Raw genomic sequence first — 13,558 nt, forward strand, 5'->3', positions numbered from 1 at the left:
GGGAGATGAACAGCTGACCGGAGGCAGGCCACGGGCTGCGCACAGCATAAAGGGCAAATCTCCTAGCAAGAGCAATACGATCATGGCGATGAATCGAGTAGCGGAGACAGATTCTCACGATGTTAGCAAGTTGGGCCGACAATCAGAGAAAGCGTCAGGACCTTCTGTACCCCATGAATTCCGAACTTACCGATAGAGGCTGCAGGAGAACATAGACAAGGGCCGTGAGAAAAGCGATAGGATAGCCCACCAAGAAGAGCGCTACAAACCAGAATACGGCGCCTATGAAATGACAAATCGATTCGAATATACAGCAACACATCGAGACTCAGGGAACTGAATCATATGCCGTAGCTCGAGAAGAGGCGTTCGAAATCCGGGAAGGCATAAGGTAACTCCGTTGTTCTCCGGTAGCAGTTATGTATCCTAGATAAGTCGAGTTTCCGATGAGCCGGCATCTCCTTTCAATAGTAGTAGGCAGTTTCATGTTTTTCTCAATATCTTCCTAAGATGGGTGGTGTAGAGAAGAAGATCGCCAGTGAAGCGACCCCTTCGAAAGCCATACCGCCGATCACTTATGAGGGAGGACTGTTCGAGATGGGAGAGGAGCTGGGAGTTTACGGCTTTTTCCCGAACCTTGGATAGGATGGGGACGAGTGAAATGGAACGACAATTAGAGGGCGAAGATTTGTCGCCTTTTTTGGGGATAGGTTGAACGAGGGCAAGCTTCCAGCAAACGGGGACTACGCCTGAATCGAAGGAGAGAAAGAAAAGTCTACAGAGTACAGGAGTGAGTTTCGGGGCGCATTTTTTGAGAACTATTGCTGGGATACCATCAGGGCCTGGGGCCTTGGAAACATCAAGGGAGCCGAGGATTTTACGGATCGAGGGGTGGTGGAACGATATTGGGGGCATGGAGGGAGTCTGCGAGCTCATTCATCGGTACCGGGAAGCAGCTCTGTCTCAATACGTTTACCCAATCAGGAAATTCATACGGCAAAAGATCAGAGCACATTTTCAGAAGGAATTTCTGTATTCGGGACGAGGGCTCTCGTTGAATGCTTATTCACTAACATATGCTGATTAACTTGACTTCATAACCCATCAGCCATAATGCATCTCGGAGCTCTTCTTGGGCTTCCTCCGTTCTGTTCAAGTGCCCCTCTCCAGCTTTCAAATCAGCGGTTCTCACTAGCGCTTGTTTACCCAGCATGCTTTTCACGAGGATCAGTTGCTGGAACCTTTCGTCGCTCAGCCGCTCCCGATATTAATGCCTCGCTCTCCTAGCACTGCTTAACGCCCTCTCGCAGGGTACGCTTGTTGGGAGAATGATGTCGAGACCCGGAATCATGAGCGCTACTGGGGAACTCGCAGGACTTGCCCCCATGATTCTTTCTCGTTGGAAGTCATCTAGGATCCGTTCGGCTGACTCTTCCGTCGAAGCGGAACTTGCTTCCTGCACACCTCCATACGGATTCGGTTCAATCCTACCCCGTCTCGCATTGACCAAGAGTTCGAAGCTGTATTTCAAGCGATCGATTTGCAGGGGGAGAGATTCATGGTACCGGACTGGGGGTATCGGACCGTCCTTCAGGTACTCAGCGAGCTCGGCTATCACAGCGGGTCTTTCCAGCAAAATCACAGGAGCTTGAGAAAAACGAGCGAGAGTGACGTCGAACTCGGAAAGAAGGCGGAAATCTTCGAGATATCTGCGGAATTTTGAAACTTCGTTTCGTCTTTGAATTATCCTTCCACAAAGAGCACGGAGAGCTCACTCAGAGTCTCTACTAGGCTCTGGAAGGATACAAAGGATTGGTATATTCGACGGCTTCAGTCAATGAATGGAATAGAGCCTATTCCGTGCAACTCACGCTAGAAAAAAAGGTGAATCCGGCAAGGAATGAGGATGCATACCTGGAGAACATGCTCTGCGTCGAGAAAGGTAGCTCCGTCGGCAGAGATCATTTCGATAGACCTTTCGATCAGGGCTAGTGACTTGATCAAATCTTCGATCTTCTCGTCATCCGCGCTTTCGAGGAGAAAACGGTCTTCCCGATGGAGATACACCATTTGCGTTTGTGGTTTGAGTTCCAAGAATCCTTGCAGCATCTTCAGTATGCTATTCCATCGCGTACGACAACTCAGAAGCACTTCTAGCTTCTCCTCCCCATACAGGCAACGCGTTCCCGGCATTGATTCGTGCTTGTACAGCTTTTCGCAAAATAGAGACAAGCGGTTCTCACTCGGTTAATCAGCGAGCCACAGGGTCCAGTGCCGCTGGCTTCTAGTGTGGGCTGATCCTCCTCTGGTGTTCCGAAACTTCCATCGTCTTATGACGTAATTCCGATGCCTCTCCCTTTCGGCAGACAGCTTCGTCTACTCGACAGAGGTCATCGTCAAACGGATCGGTGCTCTAGGAGTCGAGGACGGCGAGGTGTATTGCGTGAGAGAAGCAGGTCTGTGCATAGAAGGGCTGCGGCGAGACCGCGTCTCGCAGAAGTCTGCCAAGCTTGACCATTGTACAGGCGGCATCTGTATTTATCCCTGTGAGGTCACTCAAATTCAGCTCGAACTGCCGCAAGAGTTCGGCCGATAGAGCGGCCATCAAATGTTCAGAAGAGCATACATCCCGGAGACTCAACAAAAGGAGGTCCACACTCTTCGATTGTTTACAGGGAATCGATTCTGAACAGTGGAGGGTATTGTCTTCTTTGAAAAGTGGCTTCGTCGCACGTCAGGGAAAATCTCACTTTATTCCCATTGGCTACTCTCAAGTTCCCGAGGTCTCGGAGAAGGAGCATCCTCAGCTCTTTGGCGCTTTTCTCGAAAGACCTCGTTGCTGAAGACCTTGAGACTTCGCCAAATCCTGAGCGCGCGAAGAGGGTTCGAAGCTTTGGCTCTCGTCCATTGCGATCAGTGCTATGCCTCCGGGCATGGTTTCTTATACCAGTAAGACTGTGTTTTGAGACCCCTATGACCTCCCCGCGAATTTTGCATTTACCAGACTTGATTGGGCTATTCGGGTGCGGTCCCGATCTTGTCAGTACAAATTGATCGCCAATTGCAAGAGATTCCATGATTCATGAGTATTAGTGTAGAACTTCACGGGGTTGTGAATCGTAACATAAAAGAAAATCAGAAAGTACCCGAGCGGAATATAGAGAACGTTCGCACCTCCGTCCTCGCTCGAGGTTCCGGTGACCTGCAGCGAGTGTTCATTGGAGCGGCTTGGATCTCCTTCTCCCGTAGGCGACGGCACAGTGACCGGATGCAAAGGTGTTGAAGCACCATTTGGAGCTTCCGTAAACGGTGTCTCTCTTCTGAATAGTGTGCGTAGCGGGGGGCTAATACCGACGGATCTTGCCTAGCCGCAAGAAAGTTCGACCCGTTGCCGTGCATCGCACAGACACCAGACCAGACACAAGATACCGACACTTTGTGTTTCGTATATCTTCTGACGTAAGTTTGCATGCAAAAGAACTGAAAAAGGTTGGAATCGGAGGTTCCGAGAGCATCTGTCGACAATTACTGACAAACAAAGAGCAAGAGGCTCCGCTCCGAGGAGCTCACCTGATTACGAATCTCGGCAACCACGGTGCCACGGAATTCAAAACGCGGCATGAGATCTGGAAACTGGATCTGGAGCTCTAATAATTAATTTTCCCTCGTCACTACCGCAGTGACGGCGGGGGATGGTACCAGCGATGCCGCTATTGCTTCCTCATAGTGCAATCACTAATCCCGACCTCGATTCCCCTATTCCTCAGCAAGAAATATCGGCTGGCCCCGGGGACTGAACGCGGCACTCCGGCACCTCCCCTCCCCGACGATGGTGGCGTCAACATAGCGCACGGCTCCTTGCGACTTACGCGCCAACTTTTCGGCCCCCACGCGGGTAGGGTAGATCTGGAGCTCAAGAGAAGATCTGGAGTATTGAGGATCCTCAATTCACGTTCCGAAAGCGTCCCCTTTCCGCGTCCCCTTTCAGCAGTACCTCCCGAATGATTCTGCTCGGTTCCCCTCTGGTCACGAGCTGGCAGAACAAGACCATCGAGATTATACACCCTAGGTGTGGCAGCCTCCGAATGCGTCACTATCCGGTTCGAGCCACTGAACTTTATAGCGGCCAGTCCGCGGAAACTGTTACACTGCTGTATCCTTTCCACTGCAATGGTCATAGAGGGCCCATGGGCTGGGCCGGCCGGCCGACCTCCCCCGCGGTCGCGATGAGCAGAGAATGAGAGGTTGAGCGTAGTCGAAGAAGTAGAATGTAGTAGGGAAAGTCAAGGTTGAGCGGGAAAGAAACGACAGATAAGATAACCGGAGACCCCAGCCTGGTGACCGAGCATGGCAATGCCACTTTGGGTCAACAATAGCATAGGGTGGTGGTATTTCACCGGGCGACCGAGGATGTCTACCACTCCTCGCCCGAAGGCTGTCGGATTTAGCTGGGATGATGTGACTAGGTCCCATCATACCATTGCCTGGGGGTTGCCGCGTGGAGGCACCGACACTGGCCCTGATGACCCCAAAAGAAGTATCGCTCGTTCTCATCGACACTACCTCGGTGACGACTATGCGGCTCGCAAGCCGGACGTCGTCAGATTCTAGTCCCAGCCGGCGAGAAACTCATTCCGACTCACCCAACCACCGGAGCATACTCGTCTCCGGATTCCCAGCTTCTCCGAATCTCCCGTCTAAGAAAGAGGCTCAAAAATTCTTCAGAGCCAACGAAATGACCTGGAATATTCGAGCCCGTGATAATCACATCGGGAAAAACCGGAAAAACTTTCGAGGCCTTCCGATTCCTCCACCGAATCGCCGATTTTTCCGCCTATGGTCAAAATTCCTTCTCTCCCTTCTCTGCTCCTACTAGACGAGCGAGGCCGGGCAATTGAGAGCCGAAATCGGGGTTCCGAGCACTTCATATACCCTAGAGCCGATACAATATACGTACAAAGGTCAGACGAAGTTCGTCTGCGATGAGAAAGCAAGTCGTGATGATGCGCCGCGGAGACGCGCCTTGGACGTGAGGAGCGTAAGAGATACATGTTTGTTCAAGGAAGAGATGGGTTGATGGAAGCGTGATCAAACGCATTGGCCGGAGCCCGGAGCTCGGAAACTCGAATGGGAATTCTTTTTTGGTACCTGATCCTACCAGCATGATACCTATATGCCTAGCGAAAGATTTTTTCGTGTACAATCTGATAGCCATGTTCTTGTTTGAGAGAGGCCATCCGCACAACGCTCCTGCGATCGTTCTCCCTGGACTCCTAAGTCCCCAATGGCTGGGAATTCACGTCGGAGACCACATCTGCAAAAATCAGGGCCGGGCCCAAGGGAGGAGGTGCAGAAGATCTCCCTCGGATGTCAGCTTACTTTGAGTCGCGGGTTCACGCTCCTGGGATATGCAATGTCAAGGGCATCCCTCTTCCTCGCCAGCGAGTATTTAATTTTTGAGGATGAGGGAGTGTGTTCTGACGGAGGAACAGCAGATATTCCCCCAAGTATCCTACCGAATTCCCGCGAGAGTCGGACTTGCCTTGTCTTGGAGTTTCAGAGATGAGGAAAGGGACAGAGTCTCGCGGAATTGTGGATCGTCAACATTATGTCTCTGCCTTGCTCTCCCAGCCCGATCTGTGGAGAGGATAATTGGACCATTCGGCATTTGATGAGAATGAGTGGTCTCTTCTCGTTCTCCGATGAGATAAGCGACTCGGAAACGGCTCAGAGAAGCGAGTCCGCGAGGTGGTGAAACATTCGGATACCCCTCCAGGATATCATTCGCAGTCGAATGACTACCGTCGACATTGCTCATGGGCGACACTAAATGTCGCACTCCTATCATGACTCTCGGCTTCGGGGTCAGACGCTTCTAAATCATCGTCGCTCATCGATTGGCGGAGATCAATCGAGATTTTATGATTTAAAACCCAGTTTACGCTCATTGAAACTCCCACCGCTTCCGAAGTTACTCTCACGATCTCGCCGATGTAATGGTTGGTCGCTCGGCTCCGTATCCATCCATAAATTTCTTGATCCTTGCGTTTCCTTCAGGAGGAGGCGACGAAGCTCTGCCAATCAGGACCTCGTTCCAATTTTTCGCTTGATTGTTTACGACTCTCGTGGATCGAGGCTAGTTCGCCGAAAGTAGGCTGAGGACGTCCATTGAAAAGTTAAACGCAGTCACGAAAAGCAGGCTTGCGATATCTTCTGCTCGATAAGCCCTTCGTCTTCTGAACGCCCGTCTGGATTACGTATACGGTGAAAATAGGGGCAAGGGGTGCAAATTACGTACACGTTTCTGTTGCAGCGAATTCCTATTCGGAGCGAGGCTGTGCACAGATTTATTTGTGTCCAGCGCTCCGAATAAGCAGCTCCACAGAAACTCAGAATGATGACCTTAACGCGGTAGGTCGTTCACTGCACTATGTATCGCAGCTGTATTAGTCAAATTTAGCGTCGGCCTTGGAAATCGTGCGATCATTGGAATGATTTGTGGCCGCGTAAGGCATTAGATCTGAACGTAATATCGAACAGAAACATACAGTAGGTGAAGAATTAATTACTCGCTTCATCAGACAACGCTGTTGAATAGGTGATACCGTGATAAAAGATAATCATTGAAAGATATGTGCACTGAGATTCCAGAGCCTCTAGATCCTCTACGGCCGGGGTTCTCAAAGTCGGTTTTACGCCCCACCAGTGGGGCGCGGGACGATCTTGGGTGGGGCGCGGAGCGCTGAAATATCGTGTTTCTGAGCGACTTGTTATACTTTGAGGGAAAAGATCTCATCCAGTCCTTTTCGGACACGCTCCTTGAATATGATCGAGGAAGCAGCACCACCCTTCTCACATTTCGAACTCACTGAAAGTGGTTTAGACTCTTCGTCACGGTCGACGACAAGTCTACGTCTACGACGGGCTGTGTTCCGAAGATGGAGAATAAACGCCTTCTCCATGCGTAATAAAATTGTGATACAACTCACCCCGTGCTCAATTCCTCGAAATTACGTGGCTCGATTTTTCTGCGTTGACGCAGGATCTCCCCACCATCTCAGAAACTCAGTATCTCGAGTCACACTTTTTACTAACGAATATTTTCTTCTCGTTAGAATATCGGTGGGGCGCGACTACCCGGTGCCACGGATAGGTGGGGCGCGGGGACCGAAAGTTTGAGAACCCCTGCTCTTCGGTCCAGCAATGCGATGGACTGCATGGAACGCATGACACAGCAATATCCTAACTGATGGTCGACATGAAGAACGGTCCGCACCGAGCGGGATTTACTCGACAGTTTCCCAAATGGTGCATATCTTCCGAATCACTTCCGCAAGAGTCTGACAGACGAAGCAGCTCGGAGCGAAGAGTACGCTCGATTGTGACTATCGCAACAACCAGAAACAGTGCTGGGAGCTTTCAATTCCACCCGAAGATCCTCGGCCTCGACCGCTCAAGTCGCTTTAGCTCCTCGAACGGAGGCAGTCTGTATTTTCCGTATGGCGAGAGGACACACTCCGCGGCGATAGCGGGGGATCGAGGGTCAGCAGTGATCCGAGGTGAAATGAGAGTCGAGAGGAAGACAATTCCCCGTGCAATATCTGATTGATGGGCCGCAATGACTGCAAATAAAATTCCTCCGTGGTCATTCGCGACTAGAAAGCGCATTCTAGTCTGTGAAACAGGGCAAAAAGGTCAACGGTTCCAGAGAAAGGATTCAAAATCTTCCGAATTGGCAAAAAACACGCACTACTGTAGAAAATCGTGGCCAATCCGTCAACATCGCAAGGGTGTCGTTTGACATTTGCTACGGCAGCCTTGCGCTAGATGGACTCCAAAGTCATTCACTAAACGCTGAAGGCGATCTGCCTCCTCCTGGAAAGGGCCGACGATAACAACGGCGAAATCGAACCGCCGTGACTACCGATAACAATGACATCAGCAACCTCGGTATCGGCAGACGCCGCGCCGCCTTGCCATGAAGAAAGTTCAATTTTTTTCCCATGGGAAGCACTGAGGAAACGTTCCATGTTCTGCCGGGGCGATTGATCAAGATGTTGATGCTTTTGATGGTCACATCAATGCACCAGAGGGAGGGTTTTCCGGTCCAGGCGCGAGGCGGCTGTGTGACATGACGACTAAAAAGAGGAGAGCGAGACCGAGTTACAGTCCTCTTTTCCGGCGTCAGATTCAGTTTCTCAGTCAGATGGTTTACACCTACTGCGTGCAAGATGAGCACTTCGAGAAATATCGGACATCCGTGTTGGAGCCGAGGATTTCGACAACCGGGGTTCAAAATAGTCTTCCGATTCAACGAGGGATCGGTTGACGTCTCGAAAAGACTTTCGAGACTTTCTGGGTGAATGACCCCCCAGTCCGCCAGGTCGGAACCCGGAGGATTCCTGCAAGGATGCATGCCTCGACCTTCGCGCAATGACATGCTCCCACAAAACGATGACAAGTTGTCCGTGATTGAGAACGCTGCTAGGGGCTAACTTCAAGAGAACATGAGGATCCTTGACCCGCGGAGAACTTGAGGGTTGTAGAACGAGATGAAGCACAGACTATATAAGAAACGGGGCGCCATTGTCTCTTCGGGAGGCGAGGAACAGTTCGAGAGGACAACGCCCGACCTGATATGACGACGGTTACCGGCCTTGGCTTGAGACGGTACGCTGATACCGGAAGGCATTCGACAGGAGTAGTGATGATCGGAGCAGGAAATTATATACGTCAACGCTTTGGGAGAAACGGACTCGACAGTGACCGCGGTCCTCGACTCCGGGTATTGCTTCCGTCGATCCCACCCGATTGAATCTCGTCCCCCGACGTGAGCCCGCGATTATGAAAATCCTCCAAGGGAAGACACAGCCTCGAAGAGAGACAAATCCTACCCTTAGCGGGGAAAGCCGGAATACCACTTTTACATCTCCGATTTCAGGGAATAGAAGAATTTTGTCGTTCAGGGCTTGGTTGCGGCACTTTCGATGTCCTTCCCATGAAGCTCATCCAGCGTTCCGAACGCCGGACAGTGGAATCTTGATCCGATGCCCCGTAAACTCCTCGACCCTTTGTGACCTACTTCGCTGATTCCTGATGTTTCACGTTCCCTCGCTTCGCCTTATCGAATCCGTCTTCGGTTGACTTCCGGAACTTCATGGGAGTTTCATCATTATATTATTTTAAATTTATTACTAAATCGAGGCACCGATTCCATCTACGGCGGTCAGCCTTTGACCGCTCCTAGAAGAGTCTCCAATCGCGCTTCCAGAAGGAGCTCGGCCTCACCCTCGGGTCCAAGTGCGACTCTCCTCAGGGTTGGACCCAAAATCAGTAGAGTCAAAAGACATGGAGAATGCTCGGTCGAAGCGCCCTTGATTTGCTCGTGATCAGCTCATGAGCTCTCAGCCAAGACAGCTCGGAGCGCTTCGGAATTGATCCTCTCTTGTATACTTGATCAAAATCACTCTCATCTGTCTGAATGTGTGATCATTAGAATTATTCCCCTACTTGTCGACTTCGGCAGTATCCGATTTATTATCTCAAGGTGCTCCAAGTGAAGTCTCGCGTCAAAGGGACTCCAGCGAAAGAGCTGCATGGTCGCCCAGTGGAACATCGCCCAGCAAGTTCAGATCAATTCACTCTTTCAGCAGCCGGAAGGTCTCAGAATTAGTTGTGTTGTTGTAGTCGTCAAGGCTAATGAGCAGAAAATCGATACTTCGGACATTCGTGTAGGCTATTCCGGGCCGCGGTCACCATAGAGCTCCCGGTATGATTCGGGTTGTCGAGTCATTGAAGCCAAGAAGAAACTTCGAAGCACACTGTACATATTTCAAAAATGATTGTCGTAAGAACAAGCGATAAAACGTCACAGGCGATCGTATCGGGGGAGAGCGAAAGGCGCCGGGTCTTAGCGCTTCGCACGGCCTGCAACATACTTATATTCCCAATACTTCGATTTCCAGAAAACCTTCGGACTTGGCCTGCCAGAATCACTGATCGAGCGATGCAAGAGAAACGAAAATAAACGAATCAGGCATTGAGCTTGATTTCCAGTATCCGATGCATATCTAACCTTCCGCCACCGACTTGGACTCCAGAAACACCTCGGCGCGATCTTCCGATGAGGGCCGTTACGGGGCGGAACAGGTACTTCGCTCACCGTTCAAATTGGCATCAGGCCGCGCTTTCTCCGGAGTTTATGGAGCGAAGTGAGATTTCGAAATCCCCATCGTTCCGCCCCGTCACTTTCGTCACCTCGATGGGTAGAATGTTGGAACGCGCTCTCGCTCATCAGTCATGTAATCAGCTATCGAAAGGAGAACCCAACGCACTAGCGTCCGACCATCTCCCGAGACCCGAGATCCGTACGCAGCTGGGACTTGTTCCCAGCGATCGGATTCCGAACATTATTCCTGTTTGAAATAAACAGCAGAAAATAAATTAATTTCGCTGCCGCGCATGCCTCGAGCAAGGACCCCGGAGCTGACGGATCGCACAATGCCGTTGACTTTCGCGTTTCACCATTTTGGTATCCCTGCGCGAAAGCCACGAAAATGAAATTTTCAGAGCAAGCACTGAACAGAGGCGCGATAAAGAGAGCTGTAAAGAATCGCAAACATCGATACTTGATCCAATAAATTCTAGTTGACCGCCGCACATCGGGTCGTACGTGAGAAAAATGGGGCTTGAACACAGCAGAGCGATATGGCCTGTATCCGTCGCGTCGCTGAGTCGGAAGTGGTCGCGTTGTAACCTTCATCCGTCTCGTATTTTTTTCGTTTGTGTTGAGAAATCACTCACGTTTCGTGTCGTTAGAACGAACGAACTCCTCGGAACGGAGAATTCACTCTTGCTTGACAGAAGGAAAGCGCGGTTTCTTGCTCACACACCTTTAGATTCTGCTGGCCTGGCTCGCATGTGTACAGAAAAAAAGCATTCTCAAACAAGCATTGAATCAGAGGCACATCGACGTCGGTGAGTCCGATGCTTGCTCGCATCAGTTAGTTCGGTCTTCGATGAATAGCTCACGAAGCTCGCTTCCTGGGATCCTACGAAAATCTCCATCGTTTCGAAATTATTGTGGCTTCGCTGTAGCGTGCTTTGCCGCTTGTTTCCAATCTGGAGATCTTTGTGGTTCGACCGAAAATCTATTGTTCCACTGCAGAGACATCGCTTCACGAAAAAGCGGGACACGAGGACAATCGCTCCTGAATGAAAGGAGACCCTCGCCCAAACTTCTCGGCCGGAATCAGCATACAATTTGCTTGCCATGCATACACGACGGACCTGAATCAATACACTTATCCCATATGTACCGATATGGTATACCCGTTCGCAGCAAACGAAGCTTCTCTATGCGTTTCTCGTCTATCCATCTGTATTCACTGTGGGTACCGTATCGGATACCTTGATATTATACCACGGTTTCTATTTGATGGGAAAAAATTCTGGTCGATCGCAGATCGTATGAGGTAATACGCACGGGATGCAACAAATTTAGAAGAGAACTTCTGTGAACCTTTACACAGGAGACGTAACTCTGATCTGTTTCGGATTGGGTGCTCTTCGCTTTGTCATTACAGTGATCTTGGAATATTGAGCAAGCGCTCGAGCAATCCATTTTCGATCCTCATCGATTCCCGTCGATGGCAGAAGAAAAACAAGAGAATAGCAGAAAATCGGAGCCTGAAACGCTCGATATTCGGAAGTCACGCATCGGACGCTCGACACTGCCGTGGATACAGCCAGACTGGTTATGCAATGCAAACTCTTTGCGATCAAAATGTGACCTTGAAGGTTTGACATTTTGCGCGACGCGAGTAATTTCGGTCACGAGCTGGCATAAGAAAGAGAGCGATACACTTGCACGTCGCTCTATGTCCAGGCCTGCAGAGAGGGCGGAATTCGAAGCGTTCACGTGACCTAGATTACTTCCGGAAACTCGATCGATGCTATGGGAATTCATAAATTAAGTTTCGGATAATTACCTATAGTAGGCTTGAAGCATTTCAATCCAGCCTCGGTACCCATGAGACATCGAACCGAAACTAAAACGAACGCTCCAATGAATAGGTCCGACGCTCATCCAGAACGGTTTCTCGGGCGAACGAGCGGATACTTTCCCGATATCCTTCGATAGGGTGAGTTGTTTGATCACATCACCGTCCCAAACACGAGGAGTCCGCTTGCTGAAGCTTCGCGAAAATTGACAAACTCGAAGAAGGTTCACGTTATCGGGACCCTGGGCGAATCCGTGCTCAAAGCGGTTAGAGAAGCATCAGAGAGGCTCGAACAAGCAGAAGTTCCTCCACAGGCGCTAGTTGTGCGAAACCCCATCATTCTAGCGATTCGATCCAAGCAAACCGATCCGATTGGTGGCGGCACTTCTATGATTTCCTGAGCTGTCGATCTCTTCTGTAGGTTCTCCTCTTGCTCATCGTGGGAGCCGCATGCCCGGCACCGCAGCTTGAATTTTGGAATTCCTCCCTGAGGGTCCTGGGTGTTGGAGTCGCAATTAGATACCTGGGAAAAGAAGAGCCTCCCTTTCGTCGACCCTTCATCCCTCGCACACTTGTCGATCGAGTCGTCGGATAGTGTTTCATTACACGTCATGCATATATAAAACGTTATTCATGTATCGGATCTTCCCCTTGAGGGACCGCCGTTATGAATAGCTGGGAAAACAGTCAGAAGTTTGTGGGAAAGCACACAGCCGAATTCGTTTGGATAACTTCAGGCAGTGCGCGCGAATTGCTACGCGTCACTGCGTGTGTCTTGCTTGAATACTGGGCTGGCTGTCTTCTGTGTTATCAAACAACTGGTACAATTTCGCTTTTTCAGAATCGATGCAGGCCCAGGCGCCGATGCAGAGATATATTCGCTATCAAGGATAGATTCCTGAAATATAGAAAACGTGATTCACGAGCATCAGTAAGCCTTGCGATCCATCCAATCCAGGATTGTGAGCTTCTGCCAATGTTTCGCAGAAAACACAGCACGATCACTGTGAATCCCCGGGTTACCGGAGCTCAGACAATCGAGGAAAAAGTACGGAATCAGCCCATCCTTCCCCGGAGCCGATCGACTCACAGAACCACAAGATATCCAGAAGTTTAGCTGTTCAACATCGCGTGGGTCCTCGGGTGCTCTCCAAGATCCGACGTCCTATGATTGACCGGGTTCGAAACATTCCCCAGCTCCCGATTCCGGTGGCCATCGATTGCTCGGCATTCCCAAAAGAAGGATCGGGCTACAATGCTTCTGGAGTTCGATGTCTGCAATTCATTTGCTCAAGGCATACAAACTCGAACGACTGGCGCGAAGACTAGCCGTCGAAGATTATTATTGATGCAATAATGGGAGGCATCTGACAATCACACCGAATTCTACGGATCGACGCGGTGAGGGGGCGGACAACACTGTTAACCACTTACCCACATCCCGCAAGCAAAAGTCTGTGAGCCCCGAAGTTTTGGGTGAAAACGCCGTGAACGGTACTTAAAAGTGACCTTTGGTAGCCCGATAATAAAACAGCCCGAATCTAGCCGACCGATGT

This window comes from Galendromus occidentalis, unplaced genomic scaffold (assembly GCF_000255335.2).
Source record: "Galendromus occidentalis unplaced genomic scaffold, Mocc_1.1 scf7180000075388, whole genome shotgun sequence".
NCBI lineage: Eukaryota > Metazoa > Arthropoda > Arachnida > Mesostigmata > Phytoseiidae > Galendromus > Galendromus occidentalis.